At 42.6% G+C, this 25,084-nt stretch overlaps 1 pseudogene; it reads right to left on the bottom strand.

Annotated features, from left to right (window-relative positions):
- Nucleotides 1–23,402: 23,402 nt before the first annotated feature.
- LOC131755654 (developmental pluripotency-associated protein 4 pseudogene) lies at nt 23,403–24,309 on the bottom strand (annotated as a pseudogene).
- Nucleotides 24,310–25,084: the final 775 nt, after the last annotated feature.

The following is a 25,084-nucleotide window of genomic DNA, read 5'->3' as shown; positions in this document are numbered from 1 at the left end:
ATATATATATATATATATATATGGCTTTCTAATGGCTACAGCTTGTGCCAGATTGTATCTTTACTTCTGGTCACTTGAGTGCTGTTTCTTGGGCTGCAGATGTGCTCACGTATTCTGGGCTGTTGGGATGAGATCAACAACTGTGCACTTGACCTCACTGGCAATCCATAGTAAACAAAGAGAAAGGAACAAGACATGTAATATCCCCCAAAGAAGTCACTAAAATTTACTACATTTCATTTATCAAGAAACCATTCCAAGGCTTTGACTAATTCAAGACTCCCTGTTGTAGTAGAGAATGTCTCCCTCAATGGGATGTTATAATTCTTGCCAGTAATATCCAAGGGGCTTGCTTTTCTCTGCTCAGAGACTAGGTTGCCCATAACATTTTGATAGAGAAATGGGAAGGAAGGTGAGCCCACCCTTCAAGGTCTGCCCCAAACTTTTTCCCCTTAGTTCCAATCCAAGATCAACCTCCACCTGACTCCTCTGTAATGTCGTGAAACAACCAATGCCCTCATTCTGAAATGCTCCCTTGGCTTCCATTGGCCACAATAAAACTTCCTTCCCTGTGGTCCTCTTGACCTGAGCTTCAGAGGAACACCTCCTAGGAGACACACCAAATCTAGGAAAACCCCATTTAAATATCTCTAAGCATCCTGCCCAAAGACAGGGAAGTGGGGTTGGATGAGTTGTAAATAGAAGTTTCTACTCAAGAAGCTTCCAGAAGCTCTTTGTGTTCCTCCTCCTCTGTGGCCTGCTGTGGACATGCTGCTCCTTGACCACTATGAGCAGAAATTCTCCAATCCTGCTTCAACCCTTTGTGCTGTCCCAGCCCACCCAGCCGATGTCTGATACAGGCAGTCCCTGGGTACACTTCCGGCCCAGCCTACTATGCCAGTCCATTGAGGCTGGGCCCACAGTGTGATGTCTTAGGGGTCCAGGGTGGCGGTCCTCTTCCCTAGAGACGTGCTTCACCACTCAAGGCAAAGGACTCTTTCTTTACTATGGGCAAAGGGAAGTCAAACTAACCCTAACTTCTTGTACTGATGAGCATCCAGGAGATGTCCTCAAGGATCTCAACAGCCTCTCATCTCCTGAGGAAGAAGATCCAAGGTTACAGCATTTTTCTTTTGCATATCTTTTCTCTGCCTCAGGGCAAAGCTGCCTTGCTCAGGAGTACTTCTATTTACATTTCATCCACTCTCAATGTGCTGATTCACCTGTGGGTGGCAGCCTTTAGAGCTGTATCCTACATCTCCTGTACTGTCATAACAGCCAATATCTACTGCTGTACTCACTATGTGTACTTAATAGCACTTTCCATGCATTTCATTGAATTCTCAACTCTTTAAGGCAACTACTGGAATTAACCTATTTTATAGATGGGGAAACGGTGCCTTTGGATACAGTTAGGAAGTAGTCAAGCTGGGACTCAAACCCTGATAGCTGGCTCACAGAGCCCACACCCTCAGTAGCTACCTTGTACCAGGTTTCTTGCCCAATCACCCAAACGCAGATTCTCAACTCCCAGCTACCTGTGTAAATGTACTTTCTTTGTGGTCCCAGCTCCCAGGCTATCTTGAAAATAATGGGAGGGAATTTGACCGCGACCCATTCCCACCCCTTTTCTTCTCCCCACAGCTCTTACAGCCCTGTGAGATGGGAGGGCTTGGGTTTTGAGGCATGCAGTGGTGTAGAGCGTGAGCTACACAGGTAGACTTAGACTCTTCAGCTTCAAGCCCAGCTTCATCACTTAGCAAATGAGGAAATTCAACTAGTTATTAAACTTTTCTAGGCTTGGTTTCTACATCTTTCATGGGATAATAGTAATGCCTGCCTAATAGGGCTTTTCATAGGATTAGAGGAGCTGATACATGTAGAACATTTAAAACAGTAACGGGCATTCTAGAAGATGTAGTGAATATCAGCTTTTAGGGTGCACAAAATTCCTGTTCGGTTTTTGAAATCTCGAGGTTGGAAAGAGCAAACAGATTCCCTTTTGATTCCTGATTTCTCCAAGTCCTCTTTCCCTTTTCCCCATTTCAGTGCCACCCCCTTACGCCCAGCCATTTCACATGGCCTGTGAATGCTCACACTTTTCTATCACCACTTTCTTTGTTCCACAGGGACTTAGCTCTTCTGTCCATTTGGGGCTGAGTCTGGGGTCTTCCCTGCAGCCCCTGGTCAAAGCCTGTGCTATTGATGTATCCCTAGCGGATTCAAAGTGCCTTCACTTAAATTCAGCAACTCAGAGGCTCGGTCCATATGAAGAGTTTGGAACATTTGGCCCTGGGTAACAGTGGATTATCACGTTAAATGGAGGTCTTTTTTTCCCCTTCTTGATGACAGAGCTGAATTTTATTAACAGTTTGAGCCAGTGCGACCCTATAGAAGTATAACAGGAGTCACAAACACAAGCCTCAAATATGTCATTTTGTTTTCTAGTGCTTGTGCATTTGAACAAGGTAAAAAAGAAAGACGTGAATTAATTTTAATAATACATTTTATTTACCCCAATATCCAAAACATTAACAGGTCAACATGTATTCAGTATAAAATTATTAATGAGATGATTTACGTTCTTTTTATTTGAACCAAGTTTAAGATCTCTTATGTAGTTTACACTTATAGCACATCTTAATTTGCACTGGCCACACTTCAAGTGTTCAATAGGTACAAATGCTACTGGCTACCATATTAGAGCAGATGTGAGCCATTGGTCGCCAGGTTCCAGCATCCTTAGACATTTCCTATTACACGTCTCCATTCTAACAATGGGAACATATAACACAGTGCCTGGCACATAGTAGGAAGGCAATGCATGCGTTACTCTTTCCTTCTAGCTTTGGCTTCTATTAAATCATCTTCACACCAACTCATCATTTCCCTCTTATTGTGTTTTTTCCTCCTTTTTCCAGGTGCTTGGAAGGGAGTTCAGAGCTAGATGCAATGTTTAGAGTAGAGTTAGGCATCATCCCCAAGGCCCAAACAGCTCATTTGTCCAAAACTAAAATTAGATCCCTACTCTGTAAACTCTTCACCCCAAAGACTTTAACTCTTTTAGCCAGAGTGTGACTTTGAATTAGCTTGACCCTAGGCAATGGCTCACTCTTACTGATGAACAGTATTAATGTCCAGAAAATGAACTGAACATTTTATCAAAAGAACATCATTAGCTGTCCATGGGAGTTGGCTTCTTATCCCAGAAGTGCTATATCGCTCATGTCAAGAATGCATTTTCTTGTCAGTACATATGATTGAGGTTAAATCTCATACTTATAGTAATGCAGTGCTTCTTAGGAAGCATATCAGAATTATATATCTGAGGAGATTTCTCAAAAGAGTTTTCTTCCCCAATAGTCTAGCATAAATTAAAATCATAGAAGCAGGGACAGGTATATTTGATTCTGACACTTTCTCCCTTTCCAGACCCTGTTACCACCTTCCCAATCAAGAACCACCATCATGGTGGCTTTTCAGATAGACAGTACCCAAATGAGCAGCTCTGAAATGGAAGTTTAGAAAATCAAAATAGTCAAATTTCTAGCAAAGACCATACTATCTGCTCCTGGATTCTCTGTCCTTTCAAAACAGCCCCTTTTTCCAGTTAACACATAAAAGCTCAGACTCAACTGTTTCTAAGTAGTCACGATGGCCTTCTCCAACATCTTTCCCTTTCCACCTGTATTTCAGAGGTGACATCTGAGACATAGCAATGGCTAAGTACATACAGCAAATCAAAGATGGTGCCCACCTTGAATGGAGGTCTCCCATATCTTATCAATTTGCCCAATAACATTGTCTTTCTCTGTCCAGGTTACTCTTTTATGCACATAAATGAGAATTAGAACATCTCTGCCCTGCTCCTTTCAGCAGAATAGCTCTGCAATGACGCATGCTGCCATCCATTTCACTGGAACATTTGCCATAAATTTGCTTTTAAAAGACATTCTCTTACAGTACTGTCAATGGCACTTGCATTAAAAATGAGAAAAATATGGAAACATGCATTAAAATATTCAGAAACAAATGGCTTCTTTATTACATGAAAGCTCTCATGTGTCTCAAAGGTACTGAGAATAGAATAATTTATCGTAAATGAGATGATTATTGCCGGGAAAAGGTCTATTTTAATGCCAGTCTTTTTGGAGATCAGACCAAACCCTAACAGTCCACTGAGGGTGTTCATCAATGTATAAGTCAAATACTTAAAAGCTTTAAGTGGAAAAAATATGCTGATACAGCAGGCTTGGGGAAGACGGAACACATTCTGTTTGTTCTTATCTCTAGGGGGTCAGCTCCAGTGTCCAAAAAAAAAAAAAAAGAAATGAAGATAATGACTTTTCTGAAACCAAGATGAAGATCCACTGTGCTTTGGGGTTTGAATTGCAATGTCGGAACTTCAGACTCTCAACCTCCAGGGTCTCCAACAGCTGGGTGGTGTCCAGTATCAGGGATACACTGCAAAACAAATATTGTCTTGAGAAAATGTTATCCTCTTGTTCTTTTGGGCACATGTTTCGCAAGAAGATAAATAGGGACTCAAAAGGAAAACTGCAGATCTAGAGTTAAGAAAGAGAGTGGATTGTGCTTTCTGATACAGCCAGAAAATAGGGTGTTCTGGTTAATATGCATGAAAGATGAAAGGCCGGGTTTCAGAGACTCAGAACATGAGTAAATGTATTTCTCATGAAAACTATACTGAATATTATTTGATCTTTCTTTGTTGAATCACGATCTTTATAAAATACTAATTATCATTGTATAATGACTGAGCAGTCCGGGATTAGAATGTCATTTAAACCAGCTTTCACGAGCCATGGTTTTAATGGTCCTGGGGGTGGGGAAAGCCAAGCTTTTGCACTAACTTAAGGTATTTAGTAACTTAGGCAAAGCAAGGGAAAAGTGATGGGCGTTCCTTTTGCTACCATGTAACTTCCACGGAGGACTGACATGCTGGTGATTGTACCTCACGTTCCCCATTCTTGTAAAGGCTTTCTTACATTATCCAGCACTGGTATGACAGGAACCCCCTAATAGCTCTCCTTTTCTTCCCATTCTCTTTTCCTTACCAGTACCCTTTAACCTGTGTCCTTTCGCAACTTCATTTCTAGTCAGTGCCCTGCCACCCTCTGGAGAGATCCGTAGAGCTGAGTACTAAAATTGTCATGATTGTCTTAATTGTTGAGGGAGGTGGAGGGGTGGGTTTGGGCAGCTAGGGTCCTGGGCCGGAAGAGAGGAGCTGGCAGGGAGGAAATCTGGCTTAGGACAAGCCCCCCAGGACTGATGCCTTGGCAGTCTATTCATATCCTTGGATGGCTGTACTGAAGTTATAATGAGAGCCAGTATTTTGCGTGTGCCAGGATCTGTGCGTTATCTCCTTTAATCCTTGTACAACCTGGGCACATAGGCACTGTTATCTCTGTTTTAAAGACGGGGGCTAAGGCTCAGCAAGGTTAGGTCAGATTCCAAGTCCACACATCAACTAAGCAGCTGGTCCGTGCTGTGTCTCATCTCAGAGCTCAAACTCGGACCACTCTGCCCCACTATTAGACGTAGCTTCCTTCTTTACCTTTGTCCATTTGTCTCTCTCCTTTTTAAAATGATGATTTCAGAAAGTATATTCATATCTTGTCTATTCTTTGTAAACTCTTAAAGAGCAGCAAGGCAGTTCCTGGGCCGACACTCATGGGGCCCAAATCCTTACCTTTGTGTAGCCACCAACTCAGTGTATCACAGTGACACTGGGCCATTGGGCCTCCATTTGCCCATCTGTAAAATGAGGCAGTTGGACTAGATGGTACCTGAGGATGATTCGGCCACTAATATTGGGTGACTCCCCAGGGTCTAAGAGGGGCTCTGGGGCATGACTCACCTGGACTGTCCCCACCTGGGATGTGAGGATTGGGAGGACAGCACTTACAATTGCAATGACAGGACTTCCAAGTCCCAAATCAAAACACCCATTAATTGAACTATTGGGTGGCAACAAGTTGCAATAGTAACGTTAAACCTGCTCCAGAAATTCAAGTTTAGGGAAAATACGGTGGGTAAACCCACACCTACCCTCTTAGGGAGGGTGAGGCACATCAGGAACTTCTCTATTTCTGTCACCCCACCTCTCCTTCCACACCCAGACCCTGAACTGCTTGCTCCCCTGCCCCAAACACCAGCAGGCAAAATTAAGCTGGGGGCAGTGTTTCTGTCCTGTTACAAAAACGTGCCCAGAATCCTGGGTGGTTTGCATGTTATTCACAGATATTTGCATGTTATTCACATATATTTGCATAGTGCCTTTTCTGAAGTGGTTCCAAGTCCGGTTTGTAAAATAAGAGATTGCATCAAATCAAGGCAGATAGGGCAACTGCATTTCCATTCGGAGCAAAGGTGGCTGCCCATAGGACGCATGTTTTTAAACCCAGCCATGGAAACCCTTCCCGCCTTAGAAGAGAGAAAACATAATTAGGCAAATTCTCCACGGTGAGAAACGTGCCTTTCCTCGCCTTTAATGGGGACAGAGCACTTGGAGGGAAAAAGTGCCAGATGGTGTGTGATTCTGTAAATCTTGTAAATGTTTAATAATTAATACTTGTTTCCTTTCATTCTTCTCCACTCCATCATCTCCTTCCCTACTCAAGTACTGATCTCTGGTATTGTCCCAGGACCTAGGATATCTTCAGCTGTTTACATAACCAGAGATTAAGTCCAATTTAAGAAGAAATTTGGGCAAAAAAAAACCAGTCATCATGATAAGAAAGCAAAAATGTTGTTTGCCTTGGGGTTATGTTCTGAGGTTCAGGCTTAGCAGCCTCAGAGGAGCATCTGTTAAAAGCTTCTTGTGGACACCTGGATCGGGGGTGAGGCAGTTGACTAGCCTCTGCAAAGCTGGAACAAATGAGAGCAAATGGTAAATGACACCCAGCCTCCTCTCTGGAAAGGGTCTGCTGCACTTGTGAGATAAGATAAAACTCTAATACAAATACTGATTTAGTTCCTCCCCTTTTGCGCTTGCTTGCTCTGCTATGTTATCTCATTTTTGCAGGCTTGACCCTGGTACAGTTTGTGATTTTCTAGGTGGGTAGTTGTTACATCTTTGTGTATGGTGGGTGTCTTGTGCAGAGAATGTATGTAGCTTGACCCCTGCTTCTCCTCCCCGCTCTCTACCCGCTCCCCACTCTGATGAGCCTGCCTGACTTTGAGGCAGAATAAGGCATTACTTCAATAAGCCATTACTCAGAGTGGATTGCAATGACCAGTCATCACAGAGCGAGCTGCACCAGCCTTGTATCTCTAATTGCCCATCATGTAAGAGCAGGTAAGGGATGTGCAGGAGAGGGAGGGTCCACAGCAGCATAGCTTTGGAGCACTTCCTGGGCGAAGGGGGAGGTGGGGCGGTCTGGGCAGTGACAGCTGCTGCAGTGGTCCCGCTGAGTCAGCAGCTCTTGACCTCCGTCAAGGTGCAGAAGAGTCACCTGGGCTTCTTGTGGAAAATGCAGATTCCCGGGGTTCAACTCCAGAAATTCTGGTTCTGTCCATGTGGAGAGGGTCTCAGATCATTCTGATGCAGGCAGCCTGGGATCAGAAACACTTGGAAGGATAATAGGCTGCTTACCAAGGAGGAAACGGCCAGGAGGAGAAGGAAGAGCAGAGAGTAAGGAGGCAGAGGGTAGCAGAAGGCAGTTAAAAAAAAAAATAAGGTGTTTGCAGTCAAACTAGATTCCAATCTCAGCAACGTTCCCAGTTAAACTTTATGAGCGTGCTTTCTTCATGTATAAAAAGAAGGGAAATAACCATGGTAGTAATAGGTAATATGCAATGAGTCCTTAGCACAGAGCTCTGTGTTTTAGCAGGTTGCTTCATTTAACCCTCACAGTAACACTGAAAGGAAGGCATAACATTATCTTGGTTTTACATGTGAGGAGACTGAGGCACAGACTTGAGCATACAGTTTGCCTAAAGCACCCCACTTCTGACAGTTGTTGCAGATGGGATTTGAACCCAAGAAATCTGAGTGAGGGGAATTCAGTGAGAAAATGTAGAGAAAATACTAGCTCCTGCCTGCCACCGAGGGTTCGTTTTCTGCCTTCACAGTGTTGCTGAGAGATGGCCAATCAGCTGACCTTCTGAATCAGCATTTATCAGCCGCCTGCCCTACTGGGATTGCTGCAGGGCTGGGGGATGGGTAGTGGGATAAAGAGCCCTGGGTCTGAAGACCCTCTGAGCTTTGATTTCCTCATCTCTAAGTGAGGGCAGCAATCCCCTTATGTTTCAGGGTGCCATGATCCAATGAGATCATGCCTGTGCAAAGAATTCTGTAGACTCTAGTGTGCTTTACAAATATGCGATCCCATTAAAACATATAATGGCTTCAGTTGTTAAACAGAGGAGCGAAAACTGTCCTCTTCAGGTGTCACTCTCCTCTCTTCTAGTGGCCTCTGATTATCTCTTGGGTAAAATTATAATGTTTGCTAACATGTTTTCAGATCATGGTTTAGTCTTCCTTTCCTAATGGGTCTCATTCTCTAGCGGGTGGAGAAGGTGAGAGGTTAGGTGGAACTGTTGATGAAGACTTCATCCCAAGGAATCCAGGAGGGGTTCCTGCCAGCATGGAGGGCATCCCACAACATTCCAGAATATTCCATGTATTCCAAAAGGTGGAGGAGTTCACCCCACAGGCCAAGACTTGAGATCTTCAAAGAGAGACCACCCCCTTCTCCTTGCCCCTTGCTTTGATAAACAGTCTACCTCCAATAGCTGAGAGACTTTGTGGCATTTATACATTTTGTAACATCTTTGACTCAGACATAATCAGTGTCTAGTACCTCCTGTTGGAAGTTTTGCTGAGCTATGTTTGCATTGAGGTGCTGTTTGAGTGAGGACCTCCTTTTGGGAAAAGTCAAGTGGACCCACAGATAGGAATGTGGTGAGAGCCACAGTTTCTAGACTGGACCGTAAAAGCAAACCATAAAAATGAGTTTGCTTGAGTTACTGTCTTCCTTTTCTAGGAGTCTCCTTATTATGGTTCTTAGAAAAACCTCAGAGCCACAAAAGAGAAATAATAATAATTTTGCCCATAATGAGAGTTTGCAAATAAAATCTTGTGGCAAATCAGCACCATCCTCCCACATAGAAAACCTATACACTTCCTCCTGGAAGAAAGAGGATCATTTTCTACTGGGAAAAGTAGATAGTAGACCTGGGAAAGTGCAGGTTTTTTTTAAAAAAAGAAAAAAATCTTCCTCACTTTCTGGCAATAGGTAGAACTCACCTCTTAAAAAATCTGTATCTCACCAGATAAGACCTTCTTAATTAGGTCTTCTCTGTAAAGGAAACTGGAATCTGGGGAGGGATGGGCTTGAATTCATTTTTATGAAATTCAATCCCATTCTTTTCCATTCTATTCTATTTCCTTTGGTACAAGTTAATAAACACCGAGGAACTGTTGTGGGTCAGGGAACTGTGTAATCTGGGAGACAGAAATGGAAGAAATTGCCTGGTACTTCTGTTCTGCTAATTCCAGACTGGAAATGGGCATCTCTAGGCCCAGGGGTGCTCCTTTGTGGGCAGGGCGAGATCAGAGAAGGCAAAGAAGCCACAAAGAACCAGGATCAAAAATTGGATTTAGTGGTTAGGCAAAAGGAGTTGAAGTAAGGGGACACGGAGACTTAACTCTCAGCATACCATCTGGGTACGACTGTGGGCATTGCTGGGGCAATAGAATTGGAGAGTTTGTAATGTACTTCACACACTTGGCTTCACTTCATCAATAATACAGCCCTGATTTTACAGATGAAGACACTAACCCTCGGTCATGACTTGCTCAGGGTCTTGAGGTTTCTACTTGGCCAAGACGGGACACAGAGCCCATGTCTTCTGCCTCCTGGTCTGTTGTTCTTTCTGCACTGCTACAGCCTCAGTGAACGCCCTACATCCACAGACCATCCTGCACCACTAAAAGTACTTCCTGTTTCCTTCATTTATGTTTTGCTGAAACCCCCCACCTGGAATAAAGTAGCCTTTGGGAACTGCGGGTTTAATTGTTGTTTTGGTACTTGGGAATATAGGGCAAAGCCTTAGTTTCCTCAACTCTAAAAGCTGGGTCTGGATGAGGTACTATCTAGCACTGTTTTAGTGCCAGCAATCTGTGATTCTGAAATCTGTTACTACATGAGTTCACACTTCACTTTTTGGGTCTTCCAAAACTCACACTGGTTTTGAGAACAGTGTTCATGCCAAATTCATTAGAGTTTGAAAACAGAGCTATATTTCAGCTCTTTGGAGGCCAAAAATGAACTCTGATATTTTTGCGAATGTGAAAATTCTTTCAGTCATGCCAAATTAACTCAAAACATCTGAATGGTCTGCTTCCAGGTACCATAACATTTTCTCTTTTAGGCTTGAAATTGGATTTTAGAGAATTTCGATTCTCATAGATGTCGTAGTAAGAGACAAAGTTGCAGAGAACCCTGATGGAATGATATTTGCTGGGTGGGCTGAGGGCCAGCTATTGTTCTTGCTGATTGTCAGTAGAGAAGAGAGAAGTATTTGCTAACTATCCCCGGAATCTCTGTCAATTAGCTTGGAATTTGAGGGATTTTCCTGATGTGTTTTGTGGAGGTCATTTATCTGGGGGGTGGGGGGGGGCAGGTGAAACGTTTTAACCCTGCAGTGGAAGACAGGCTGGCTCAGAAAAGCAGCTTAGATGGGAATCCCACCTCATTTAAATCAACCGTCTGGGGACCCCGTGGAGCAGCCGTCTTCACCACGCTCAGTTCTGTCCCATACCATGGACGACATAGAAACAATTTAAGACCTGATCTACAGAGAGTAGCTTTAGAATAACTTTCTCAAAATCCAACCTACGTTCCTAGGCCTGACTCTAAGCCTATGATCTCTTAAAATCTCTGTGGCAGGGGGCTGGACTCTATGTTTTAATAAGTGTCCAGGTGATACTTATACACGCTGTAGACAAACAGCCACTGCCATACAGTCTTGTAAAGGAAACAAAATTTATACACACACACAGAAAACAGAAAGCAGTTATCACAACAAAATCCCATGCTTTATAGAGTTGCAAATAATAAAGCAGCAGCTGGGTGACCGGGTTTTGTGAAGTCCATGGGTTGCTGGGAAGGTGGAGAAAAGACCCTGTAGACCCCTTACACCTGCTAGAACCTATGAAACAAGATGCATCAAAGAGGCAAAGAATAAGGTAGACAGGAAAGTGAGAGATGGGGGCTGGTTGGATCGTGGCAGGGAAATGCATGAATGCAACAGAACCCAAGCTTGAGCTTGAGAGAGGGAGAAACTATGGATAGCTAACATTTGGTTGAAGAGGTAGTCAACCTTTAAAAGATTGTGATATCTTATAGGCTGTGTAGCTGCTCTCATGGACTTTAAACACTTACTGTGGGGGTGGGGGGTGGGGGAGGGCAAAGCATGATGAGCACAGGAAGATGGAAGTAACAGAGGGGACAGCAGAGAAGCCAAGAGGTGATCTATAGCTCAAACAAGAGCCGCATCACCCAGAGTTCTAAGTTCAGAAGTGAGCGAGGACACGGGGGCTCGCAGGGATGGTGAGAAAGTGGGTGAAGGCTGGGGAAGCTGAGCTAAACTTGGGGGGTTAGGAGGAAGGTACGTAAAATAAACAGGCAGGAGAATGGAGTGAGAGGGCTCCCTTTGGGGGAGTGAAGGCTAGGAGAAAAACAAAGGTCTGGAATGGGCATTCACTGATTCCATTGTTTGGCTGTGGATTAGAATTCTGAGTTTCTACCATCTTACTGAAAACCATCTTCCAAGAACTGCAGCCCTTACTTGGAGCTCAGGTGGGTAGAGTGGTGCTGTGTTCTCTCAAGAGCAGAGCCTTGCAGCCTTGGAGGGGATCTCAGCCAGCCTCAGTTCGCACAGATCCGGTTTCGGGGGTGGGTAGGACACAGAGCAGCCCTTTGGCTGCGTGCAAGCTTCCTTCACAAGTTCCAGTGACCAATTTATTTCTCCTTTATCTCTGGCTCTTAGTTTGCAAGAGGGAGCCAAAATTTTAATTAACCCAGGAGGTTAAGCAGTTGTTTGACCTGCTGGCTCTGCAGAGAGGGGCGGAGGTGAAGGCCCCGGGGCAGGAGGAAGGCAAGGCGATCTCTCTCTGCTAGGCTTTGTTTATACGAAGCGCCTTCCACTCGCTGAGTTCCAGCCCAGCTGCAGAAGACACCAAGGGTGTGATTATCAGGCTGGCTGTAAATGGGAACACACTGAAGCTTTGTTTGGGCTTGTGGGGAGTTTTTGGTACATTTTTTTGCTTTCCACCCCCCGTAAAAATATTTGGGGATTCAATGGTGCAGATTCTGCCTTTCTCACATCAAGGCCACACTTTCTCTTCCTAGAATATACGTGGGGCAGTGTTTATTTCCCTCCTGGGCACAGCAGTTTCTCAGTAGCCCTGGCTGCCCCAGTGCTCCCACTCCTCCGACTGTACACAGAGCAGATGGTGTCTAGCGAGTTTCCACTCTGCCCGCAGGCTGTGCTTCCCCCATGAAAATGAGCCAGTGGTGGGAATGTTGTTTGCTGGAAGCTCACAGAGATTCCTCTAAGCCAGCAGGTCCTGTTTATTTGATTATTATAATTTTTTTTAGAAAAACTTCTTTTTCATTGAAAAGGGGACAATGCTGCCATTCAGAGGCTCCCTAATTCCTCCAAGTCAGTAGAGCTGAACGGAGCTTGAACTGAGAGCCACCTGAAGCCTGAGGCGCCCCACCAGTGCCCGTGGTGGCTGGAGCGTTTGCCATTGTCATCAGTGGGGGCTAGCTGGACCCGTCTCAGACTCAGGGTGGAATCAGGGGCTGTGGATTTCAAGTTTCTATTTTCAGGGATGAGAAGGTAGGTATTTTAAGTCTCTTATTTAGATTTAGCTAAAACTTGGCTCTGGCTGGCGCCCGTTTTGGTCCTTGTCATCAAGCTTACAGGACACCCTGAGCAGATGACTGGCCTCAGTAGACACAGACCTAAGTTCCCCAGGCCGCTTCCTTTACCACCCATCCCCCCGAACCCAGACCTGTGGTCTGGCCCACCTCATCCCTGGTTCCACAGGACACACACGTGTGTTCCAGAGCCTCTGGCTTCTGAGCTTCTTTGAGGAAAATGTGCTTGTTTAGAGCAGATCATTTCAGAGATACGAGGGCTTAGGGAAATATTGATTTGATGGTTTCCTCTATTGCAAACCTAGCTAGGGCTTAGACACGTTTCTGAATCAGTACGCGCTCCTAAATTTTGTGTTGCTTCTTGCCTACGATCAATTCAACAAATGTGTAATAAATGACTATCACCTGCAAGGTGCCAGATGCTGACATTATCCCTTAGTTTATATGTCACTTTGTAACTTTCAAGGTACCTTCCCAGGTGTGGGCTCAGTGGATTTCCCCTCTGTTGCTGAGCAGGTACTAAGAGCCTCATTTTAAAATGAGGCTAGTAGAGGCAGGTGATGGGTGTCTGAAGTCACAGAACCAGTAAAAGGTGAGGTGGGGATGTGACACATGTGTTTTGACTGGGAGAACAGAGCATCTTCCACTACATCACAGTCACGTAGAGATCGTAACCTGAAGATCTGCTAAGAGATTCTCTGAGACGAGCCCTTGGAAATTGGAGACAGTAAAGTAAGGAAGAAACATAGACCATGAGCCAGGGCAGAGGGTCCAGCAACACTAACTGCTCCACCCAAGTTCCTGGAGCTGACAGCAGCAGGTTAGAGTAGGGTTTAAGAGCTGGCTTGGCTACTCACTGGCTGTGTGACTTGGGCCACTTACTTAACCTCTGCCTCCGTTTCCCATATGTAAATGGGAATAATAAAAATTCTCAATTCATATGGGATGAACATTAAATGAATTAATATTTGCATAGTCTTAAAGCAGTGCCAGATAAGTGCTGGTTAAATTTGAAAAAAGCTTTGCTCCCAAGCTGAGCTTAGCCAACTGCTGGGGATGAGGGTATAAGTGGGGTCACACATTCTATCAAGCACTGGCCTCTATCAAGAGGGCTGCGACTGAAGACATGCAAGGAAATAAGCCGGCGTTATTGTCAATGAGCAGGAGCTATTCTCAAATTTGCAATATTTTCTAAAGTAAATAATGTGCACTTGCTTTGAGACTTAGAGAAAATATTTGAAGTCATTGCTGTGCTGGATAATCCAGGATGGGCATGGATACCTATGTACCTGGGCACATTACTGGCCTGGCTGAGGAAGAGCTGCCTTATAGAATTATGAATGCTCATGATGAAAGAGATCTTAACAATCAACTAATTCTGACTCCTCATAGATCCAGCCCTCTCCTCTGGAGATCAGGAAACCAAGGTCCAGAGAGGACAATCGACTTGCCTAGAGTAACACGGTTAATACGCCCGGGTTACCCAACCTTTTGAATTTTTTATTTTTTTCCTGTCCGAATTGAACACCTAGTGTCCTGGTCCTTGGGAACTTGGCTGAGGGTGCTTGTTGTCCCAGCTTGGTGCTTGTTCTGGACCCAGCTCTGAAGGCTTTAATGGATGATGGGATTCCCCTGGAAGTTAGAGCTCTGTTTCTTTTCCTGGAGGACTGGTGACACCTCACAGAGGGAGAAAATTTCTGGATCTTTCCACCCCTTGTTCTGCTGTTAATGGATACTACAGTGGCCTGCCATATACTCTCAGGGGATCTTAGCAAACCAGGAGCAAATTCCAAAGGCATCCCGGGTGGCTATAAAGCTTATGGGTAGGTTCAGAAACCTAACAGACTCCCAAGTCCTTGGGTCAGATCGTTTAAGACAGGGATGATATACAACTTACCATTTTTTTCTTTGCCAGAGACATCCCCTACACACACTTGTTTTAAAAATGGTGGTGGGGACTCTTGAAGGGCACACAAAAGGAGTGTGCACATTGGGACCCAGGGGAAGGAGCAGTGACCCCATAGGAGACTGAACCAGACCTACCTGCTGGTGTTGGTGGGTCTCCTGCAGAGGCGGGGGTGGCTGTGGCTCACCGTGAGGACAAGAACACTGGCAGCAGAAGTTCTGGGAAGTACTCCTTGGCATGAGCCCTGCCAGAGTCCGCCATTAGCCCCACAAAGAGCCGGGTAGGATCCAGTGTTGGCTGCCTCAGGCCAAACAAACAACAGGGAGGGAACCCAGCCCCACCCATTGGCAGAAAAGCAGATTAAAGTTTTACTGAGCTCTGCCCACCAGAGCAACACCCAGCTCTACCCACCACCAGTCCCTCCCATCAAGGAACTCGAATAAGCCTCTTAGATAGCCTCATCCACCAGAGGGCAGACAGCAGAAGCAAGAACTACAATCCTGCAGCCTGTAGAACAAAAACCACATTCACAGAAAGATAGACAAGATGAAAAGGCAGAGGACTATGTGCCAGATGAAGGAACAAGATAAAACCCCAGAAAAACAACTAAATGAAGTGGAGATAGGAAACCTTCCAGAAAAAGAATATAGAATAATGATAGTGAAGATGATCTAGGACCTCGGAAAAAGAATGGAGGCAAAGAACGAGAAGATGAAAGAAATGTTTAACAAAGACCTAGAAGAATTAAAGAACAAACCCCTAGAAGAATTAAAGAACAAACAAACGGAGATGAACAATACAATAACTGAAATGAAAAATACACTAGAAGGAATCAATAGCAGAATAACTGAGGCAAAAGAACAGATAAGTGACCTGGAAGACAGAATGGTGGAATTCCTGCTGCAGAACAGAATAAAGAAAAAAGAATGAAAAGAAATGAAGACAGCATAAGAGACCACTGGGACAACATTAAAAACAACAACATTTGCATTATAAGTGTCCCAGAAGGAGAAGAGAGAGAGAAAGGACCTGACAAAATATTTGAAGAAATTATAGTTGAAACCTTCCCTAACATGGGAAAGGAAATAACCACCCAAGTCCAGGGAGCTCAGAGAGTCCCACTCAAGATAAACCCAAGGAGAAACATGCCCAGACACATAGTAATCAGATTGGCCAAAATTAAAGACAAAGAAAAATTATTGAAAGCAACAAGGGAAGAACAACAAATAATATTCAAGGGAACTCCCATAAGGTTAACAGCTGATTTCTCAGCAGAAACTCTACAAGCCAGAAGGGAGTGGCATGATATTTAAAGTGATGAAAGGCAAGAACCTACAGCCAGCATTACTCTAACTGGCAAGAATCTCATTCAGGTCCAACTGAGAAATCAAAAGCTTTACAGAAAAGCAAAAGCTAAGAGAATTCAGCACCACCAAACCAGCTCTACAACAAACACTAAAGAAACTTATCTAAGTGGGAAACACAAGAGAAGAAAAGGACCTACAAAAACAAACCCATAACAATTAAGAAAATGGTAATAGGAACATACATATCGATAATTACTTTAAACGTGAATGGATTAAATGCTCCAATCAAAAGACACAGGCTCGCTGAATGGATACAAAAACAAGACCAATATATATGCTGTCTACAAGAGACCCACTTCAGACCTAGGAACACATATAGACTGAAAGTGGGGGATGGAAAAAGGTATTCCATGCAAATGGAAGTCAAATGAAAGCTGGAGTAGCAATACTCATATTACATAAAATAGACTTTAAAATAAAGGATGTTACAAGAGACAAGGAAGGACACTGCATAATGATCAAGGGATCAATCCAAGAGGAAGAAGATATAACAATTATAAGTATATATGCACCCAACATAGGAGCACCTCAATACATAAGGCAACTGCTAACAGCTCTAAAAGAGGAATTCAACAGTAACACAATAATAGTGGGGGACATTAACACCTCACTTACAGCAATGGACAGCTCATCCAAACAGATAGTTAATAAGGAAACACAAGCTTTAAATGACACAATAGACCAGATAGATTTAATTGATATTTATAGGACATTCCATCCAAAAAAAGCAGATTACACTTCCTTCTCAAGTGCGTACGGAACATTCTCCAGGATAGATCACATCTTGGATCACAAATCAAACCTCAGTAAATTTAAGAAAATTGAAATCATATCAAGCATCTTTTCTGACCACAATGCTATGAGATTAGAAATCAATTACAGGGGGAAAAATGGAAAAAAACCACAAACACATGGAGGCTAAACAATACGTTACTAAATAACCAAGAGATCACTGAAGAAATCAAAGAGGAAATAAAAAAAATACTTAGAGACAAATTACAACAAAGCATGATGATCCAAAACCTATGGGTTGCAGCAAAAGCAGTTCTAACAGGGAAGTTTATAGCAATACAAGCCTACCTCAAGAAACAAAAAAAATCTCAAACAAACAATCTAACCTTACACCTAAAGGAACTAGAGAAAGAAGAACAAACAAAACCCAAAGTTAGTAGAAGGAAAGAAATCATAAAGAACAGAGCAGAGGGCTTCCTTGGTGGCACAGTGGTTGAGGGTCTACCTGCCGATGCAGGGAACATGGGTTCGTGCCCCGGTCTGGGAAGATCCCACGTGCTGCGGAGTGGCTGGGCCCGTGAGCCATGGCCGCTGAGCCTGCGCATCCGGAGCCTGTGCTCTGCAATGGGAGAGGCCACAACAGTGAGAGGCCCGTGTACTGCAAAAAAAAAAAAAAAAAAAGAACAGCAGAAAGAAATGAAATAGAAAAAAAGAAAGCAATAGCAAAGGTCAATAAAACTAAAAGCTGGTTCTTTGAGAAGACAAACAAAATTGATAAACTATTAGCCAGACTCATCAAGAAAAAGAGGGAGAGGACTCAAATCAATAAAATTAGAAATGAAAAAGGAGAAGTTACAACAGACACCACAGGAATACAAAGCATCCTGAGAGACTACTCCAAACAACCCTATGCCAATAAAATGGACAACCAGAAAGAAATGCATAAATTCTTAGAAAGGTATAACCTTCCAAGACTGAACCAGGAAGAAATAGAAAATATGAACAGACCAATCACAAAGAATGAAATTGAAACTGTGATTAAAAATCTTCCAACACGGGCTTCCCTGGTGGTGCAGTGGTTGAGAATCCGCCTGCCGATGCAGGAGACACGGGTTCGTGCCCTGGTCCGGGAAGATCCCACATGCCGCGGAGCAACTAAGCCCGTGAGCCATGGCCGCTAGGCCTGTGCGTCCGGAGCCTGTGCTCCACAACGGGAGAGGCCACAACAGTGAGAGGCCCGCATACCACAAAAAAAAAAAAAAAAAAAAAAAAAAAAATCTTCCAACAAACAAAAATCCAGGACCAGATGGCTTCACAGGTGAATTCTACCAAACATTTAGAGAAGAGCTAACACCCATCCTTCTCAAACTCTTCCAAAAAATTGCAGAGGAAGGAACACTCCCAAATTCATTCTATGAGGCCACCATCACCCTGATACCCAAACCCGACAAAGATACTGCAAAAAAGAAAATTACAGACCAATATCACTGATGAATATAGTTGCAAAAATCCTCAACAAAATACGAGCAAACAGAATCCAACAGCACATTAAAAGGATAATACACCATGAACAAGTGGGATTTATCCCAGGGATGCAAAGATTCTTCAATATGCACAACTCAATCAAAGTGACACACCATATTAACAAATTGAAAAACCATATGATCATCTCAATAGATGCAGGAAAAGCTTTTGACAAAATTCAACACCCATTTATGATATAAACTCTCCAGAAAGTGAGCATAGAAGGAACCTACCTCAACAAAATAAAGTCCATATATGACAAACCCACAGCAAACATCATTCTCAATGGTGAAAAACTGAAAACATTTCCTCTAAGATCAAGAACAAGACAAGGATGTCCACTCTTGCCGCTTTATTCAACATAGTTTTGGAAGTCCTGGCCATGGCAATCAGAGAAGAAAAAGAAATAAAAGGAATACAAATTGGAAAAGAAGAAGTAAAACGGTAACTGTTTACAGATGACATGATACTACACATAGAGAATCCTAAAGATCCCATCAGAAAACTACTAGAGCTAATCAATGAATTTGTTAAAGTAGCAGGATACACAATTAATGCACAGAAATCCCTTGCATTCCTATACACTAATGATGAAAAATCTGAAAGAGAAGTTAAGGAAACACTCCCATTTACCATTGCAACAAAAAGAATATAATATATAGAAATAAACCTACCTAGGGAGACAAAAGACCTGTATGCAGAAAACTATAAGACACTGATGAAAAAAATTAAAGATGATACCAACAGATGGAGAGATATGCCATGTTCTTGGATTGGAAGAATCAATATTGTGAAAAAGACTATACTACCCAAATCAATCTACAGATTCAATGCAATCCCTATCAAATTACCAATGGCATATTTTACAGAACTAGAACAAATAATCTTAAAACTTGTATGGAGACACAAAAGACCCCAGATAGCCAAAGCAGTCTTGAGGGAAAAAAATGGAGCTGGAGGAATTGGACTCCCTGACTTCAGACTACACTACAAAGCTACAGTAATCAAGACAATATGGTACTGACACAAAAACAAAAACATAGATCAATGGAACAGGATAGAAAACCCAGAGATAAACCCACACACCTATGGTCAACTAATCTATGACCAAGGAGGCAAGGATATACAATGGAGAAAAGACAGTCTCTTCAGTAAGTGGTGCTGGGAAAACTGGACAGCTACATGTAAAAGAATGAAATTAGAACACTTCCTGTCACCATACACAAAAATCAACTCAAAATGGAATAGAGACCTAAATGTAAGACTGGACACTATAAAAATCTTAGAGGAAAACATAAGAAGAACACTCTTTGACATAAACCACAAGATCTTTTTTGATCCACCTCCTAGAGTAATGGAAATAAAAACAAAATAAACAAATGGGACCTAATGACACTTAAAAGCTTTTGCACAGCAAAGGAAACCATAAACAAGATGAAAAGACAACCCTCAAAATGGGAGAAAATATTTGCAAATAAATCAATGGAGAAAGGATTAACCTCTAAAACATATAACCGCTCATACAGCTCAATATTAAGAAAACAAACAACCCAATCCAAAAATGGTCAGAAAACCTAAATAGACATTTGTCCAAAGAAGACATACAGATGGCCAAGAAGCACATGAAAAGCTGCTCAACATCACTAATTATTAGAGAAATGCAAATCAAAACTACAATGAGGTATCACCTCACATCAGTTAGAATGGGCATCATCAGAAAATCTACAAACAACAAATGCTGGAAAGGGTGTGGAGAAAAGGGAACCCTCTTGCACTGTTGGTGGGAATGTAAATTGGGTACAGCCACTATGGAGAACAGCATGGAGGTTCTTTAAAAAAGTAAAAATCGATTTACCATATGACCCAGGAATCCCACCACCAGGCATATACCTAGAGAAAACCATAGTTCAAAAAGACACGTGCACCCCAATGTTCATTGCAGCACTATTTACAATAGCCAGGTCATGGAAGCAACCTAAATGCCCATCGACAGACGAATGGATAAAGAAGTTGTGATACATATATACAATGGAATATTACTTAGCCATAAAAAGGAACAAAATTGGATCATTTGTAGAGACGTGGATGGATCTGGAGACTGTCATACAGAGTGAAGTAAGTCAGAGAGAGAAAAACAAATACCTTGTATTAATGCGTATATGTAGAACCTAGAAAAATGGTACAGATGAACCAGTTTGCAGGGCAGAAATAGAGACACAGATGTAGAGAACAAACGTATGCACACCAAGGGGGGAAAGCGGTGGTGGTGGTGGTGGTGGGATGAATTGGGAGATTGGGATTGACATGTAGTCACTAATATCTACAAAGTGGATAACTAATAAAAACTGCTGTATAAAAAAATTAATAAAATAAAGTTCAAAAATTCAAAAAAATTGGTAGTGGCTGTGATGAATAGAGCCTATATGGTTATGCAAATCTGGGCGAAAGACCCATGTTCCTTAATCCAGTTGGAGCCAAAGAGTGATGATAATGAGTGCTAATGTTAATCTTCATCATGAACTAAGTACTCGTGTTACATCCGCTTTACCAATGAGGAAATTGGGGCTCAGAGACGTTAAACAACTTGCCCATGATTAGACAACTAGAAAGAGGCTGAGAAGAGCATCAAAATGCAGCCTGATGCCGCAGCCAGGACATTGATCTCCATAATGTACTCCCTCTGCAAACATATGGCAGTAAACAGACCACACAAAATGTACAGTGAATGTGCAGAGAAGAAGGAGATGATAATTTACATCAGTACAGACTGAGGTGTGCAAAGGCAGAAGCTATTTAAAGAGAATGAAAGGGAAAGGAAGACCCAATTAGAATCCAAATAGAGAGGAAGCAGGATGCAAAAGCAAATTGGGAATAGCAGAGAAAACAGAGGGACTGTTAGGAAGAAGGCGAGAGGAAAAGAAAAGCACAGGAGGAATGTCCTCTTCAACCCAAACCCACCTCATGAAATAGCTTGGGCCAAGTTTTTCTCTTCCTAAGTTATAGCTGGCTGCAGCCAACTGTTTGCATAATGTGTGGATTGAAATATTTTATTGCTTTATGGAGGCAATAAAATAAATGTGATTAAAGGCAACAACAACACTTCAGTTCTAATGGATGAAGTTGGGATGCTGAAGCCTGGGCTTTATCTGAGCAAGGTTTTTTTAATCAGGGAAGAGGGTTCCATTTCTCATTTTTGTGTTAGGAAGACAACATAAGAATGGATGGAGAATAAGAGTTTTTAAAGAGTCAAGATTTTTAAAAGAGATTCTGAACGTGTTTCACTGGAGGTGGGAAGCAGAAATGGAGAGACATAAAGGCTTAGTATATGAAAGCAGGGTATGCAGGGAATGATTGGTCTCTTAAAGGAAACAGATGTGGGGTCTGAAGTATGAATATAGGGGAATGAGATGAAAGAACTCTTGAGCATGCTAAAATAATAGTATTTCTTAAAGGGATTAGGGTAGAATGTTTTTTCCCCAGGAAAGTTCTGACAAAAGGCAATATGAAGAATTTAAGGATTCGAGGTGAGGTAAGGCCAAAGATCCACTATGAGAAGAAAAAAAGCAAGAGACTTTAGTAATTAGTGTCCACAAATGGAGGGAATGGTGAGTTCCAGTAACTGGGCTGTAGGAGAAGAGCCACTTTTACTAAGAAAAATGCAAATCAGATCTGCAAATATTGACAGTTGAGAACTGTGCTAGGTGCTCGGGGCTAGAGGAGGGAGTAAGTAGGCAGGTATGATGCTACAAAATAAATACAATAAACACCTTCCATCTTCATTAAGGATTTTATACCCTACTGAGGGATGGTGATATCAACACCTCCCTCCATTACATGATACAGAGTGGAGTAAAGATAAAATGCAGTCACTAAAATAGGAATTTGGACCTTAAGTGGTAGAGTGATGAGATTCATAACATGCTGGAGGACACAGAATCAAGGAAGGTTTCACAGAGGAGGTGGCATTTCAAATGGATCTTGAAGGATGAAGATTTTGTGAAAGAAAGAAATTCAAGCCTTCATATTATGCAAAAACTAATGCAGGAGAGCCCAGGGCATTATGGTTTGGGTGAAAGAGTGAAGGTCTAGAATAGCTGGGTCCAAGGCTGTTTGGAAGTTAGAAGAGAAACCAAATCACGTGACATTTTGGAACCATGCTGATAATCCTAGATTTAATTTTATAGGCTAGTGTTTCTCAACCAGTTTTCTGCCTTCACACCTTTTTGTGTGTGTTTGTTTGTTTTTGTTTTAAAATAAAAGCTTTAATTTCAAAATTTTCTAGTTGCCTTTTTACTAGAGGCACTATAATTTATCATTCAATGTAGGACACTCAAAAAATTATATATAATTTACATATAAGTAAAATACAGACACCTTAAGTGCATAGCTCTGTGAATATTTACATATGGGTGCATCTAAGTAACTGCCACTCAAAACAAGATAAGCTAACTTAATTATGCTGAGACAAGAGGCATAATCAGGACTGATTGCTTCCTTGTGAATAGATTCTTTGGGGCAAGAATATTATCAGTGATATATTGTATCACATCAGGAAACACATTGCTACTCTTACCATTCCTGGTGATAAGTCTGAATACTTGGTTAAGGTGTACATAACCAAATTTGAACTTTTGCCTATAAGCCCCATCTTTCCCAATGTAGAAATATACTTGAGGCACTTTCAAGTAAATTCATTCCATTCATCGAATTAGCATTTTTAAAATGTCCCCATCTCCTTTCTCATCTGCTCCCTTAGGGCTGGGAATCTTTGGAGAGATAGCCACTTCCACTTTTGGCAGTTCGTAGGCTTTTTTTCATGCAACCCTGTAAGCAGGAAGCATGGAGACTGCACAGTGGCCCAGAGTTCAGCTGTCAAATAGCACCGTGGAGTTGACTTGTAGTCACTTCTCTATCATTCATTATAATCATAGCTGTACCCTTTTTACTGGTATTGTGATCTCACTGCAGGCTTTTCATTAATACTTTATTCCCGTGCACACACTCAGGGCACAGCATGTTGTCCTCCAGGTGTGGGGGAGGAAGATAACCTGCAGGCGACAAGAAGAGCGCAGACACCCTCCTTCATTTTTCAGGCACCCAAGCCTGTCCGGCATGAAATTGTAAATGAACCCAGCCCTCTGTGTTAGCAGGGAGACCTCTCCCATGAACCACGCACCACCAGACCCCACAGGTCTCTTGTGATTGCACTGACTCCATCTTCATGTCCCTGGCCGTCATTCTGCTCCAAGAGGCAAACACAGCTCCCGGGTCAGAGGCAGAAGTTGATATAACTTCCTGAAGAGTAAGAGCTCCTTCCAGGGCAGATGCTCCCTCCTCAGGAGGAGCAGCCACTTCAGAAGACATCTTTTCATCAGAACATTCCAGAGGTAGTTCCCCCTTGTCCATCTTTGATTTTCTTCTCGATAGTGGTAGGATCCTGGCCTCCTCGGCTGTGGCAGGAATGTTTTTTTGATGAGGGTAGGCATGTTCACAGAGTCGTGTATATCCGTCTAGTTTCGGGCCTTTGGTGCTCAGTTTTAACTGCTGGCACCAAGCGCGCACAACATCCCTGTGAATCAGATTGACAGGCGGCAGTATAGAAGGTAAAGGAGGAATTGGCATCCTCTTCTTCTGAGGTTTCACACTGTCACAACATTGTGGCATTTTTCGTGGACAGCAAGCTCTGTTATTTTTTTATAGATCTTTTTCTTTTGCTCCCCTTTGCCGAGTTTTCTAGTATATCTGGTTTGCCAGAAGCCCCCTGTCCCTCTTCGGCATCTACTGATGTACGTTTGAATTTGCAACTCATATATTCTTCCTCTGTCTTCTTTGTGGAGTTGCACTCTTCCAAATAAACCTTTCCCATACTATTGCCCCAAGCTACTGCCACAAAACTACTTTTCTTTCCAACCTAGTTTCTTTGCCTGAAAGGATATCACTCCTTCACACCTTTTATATGCACAGTACAACAATCCCAGCTTTCAATAGGACCCCTGCTCTACTGAGGGGCCCATATCAGAATTGGAGAGTGGTGGACTTTTAAGGAGGAAAATGGTATGATCAGAAGTGAAAGATGCATTCACTGGAATGGAGACTGAAATCAGGAAAAGCAACTTGTAATTATGGTATCCAAGTAGAGATGATGAGGGCCTGAACACACTATGAGTGTATAGAGGTAGAAATGACTGGGCTTCATTTTTAAAACTGAAGTATAGTTGATTTACAATGTTGTGTTAGTTTCAGTTGTACAGTGAAGTGATTCAAATATACATAATATATTTATATATACATATTCTTTTCCATTATAGGCTATTATAAGATAACAAATAGAATTACCTGTCCCATACAGTAGGTCCTTGTTATCTGTTTTATATATATAGTCATGTGTATCTGTTAATACCAAATTCCTAAGTTATCCCCTCCCTGCCTTCCCCCTTCGGTAACCATAAATTTGTTTCCTATGTCTGTGAGGCTGTTTCTGTTTTGTAAATGAGCTCATTTGTATCATTTTCTTAGATTCCACATATAAGTGATATCATGTGGTATTTGTCTTTCTCTGGGCTTCATTCATTTTTGCCTTGACTGAATACCCACAATGGGCCAGGCACTGAGTCTATTACTGGGGATATAAATATTAAACC

Source organism: Kogia breviceps, chromosome 4 (genome assembly GCF_026419965.1).
Source record: "Kogia breviceps isolate mKogBre1 chromosome 4, mKogBre1 haplotype 1, whole genome shotgun sequence".
NCBI lineage: Eukaryota > Metazoa > Chordata > Mammalia > Artiodactyla > Physeteridae > Kogia > Kogia breviceps.
Note: the sequence above shows the minus strand (reverse complement) of the source record. Positions and strands in the feature narration are given on the sequence as shown.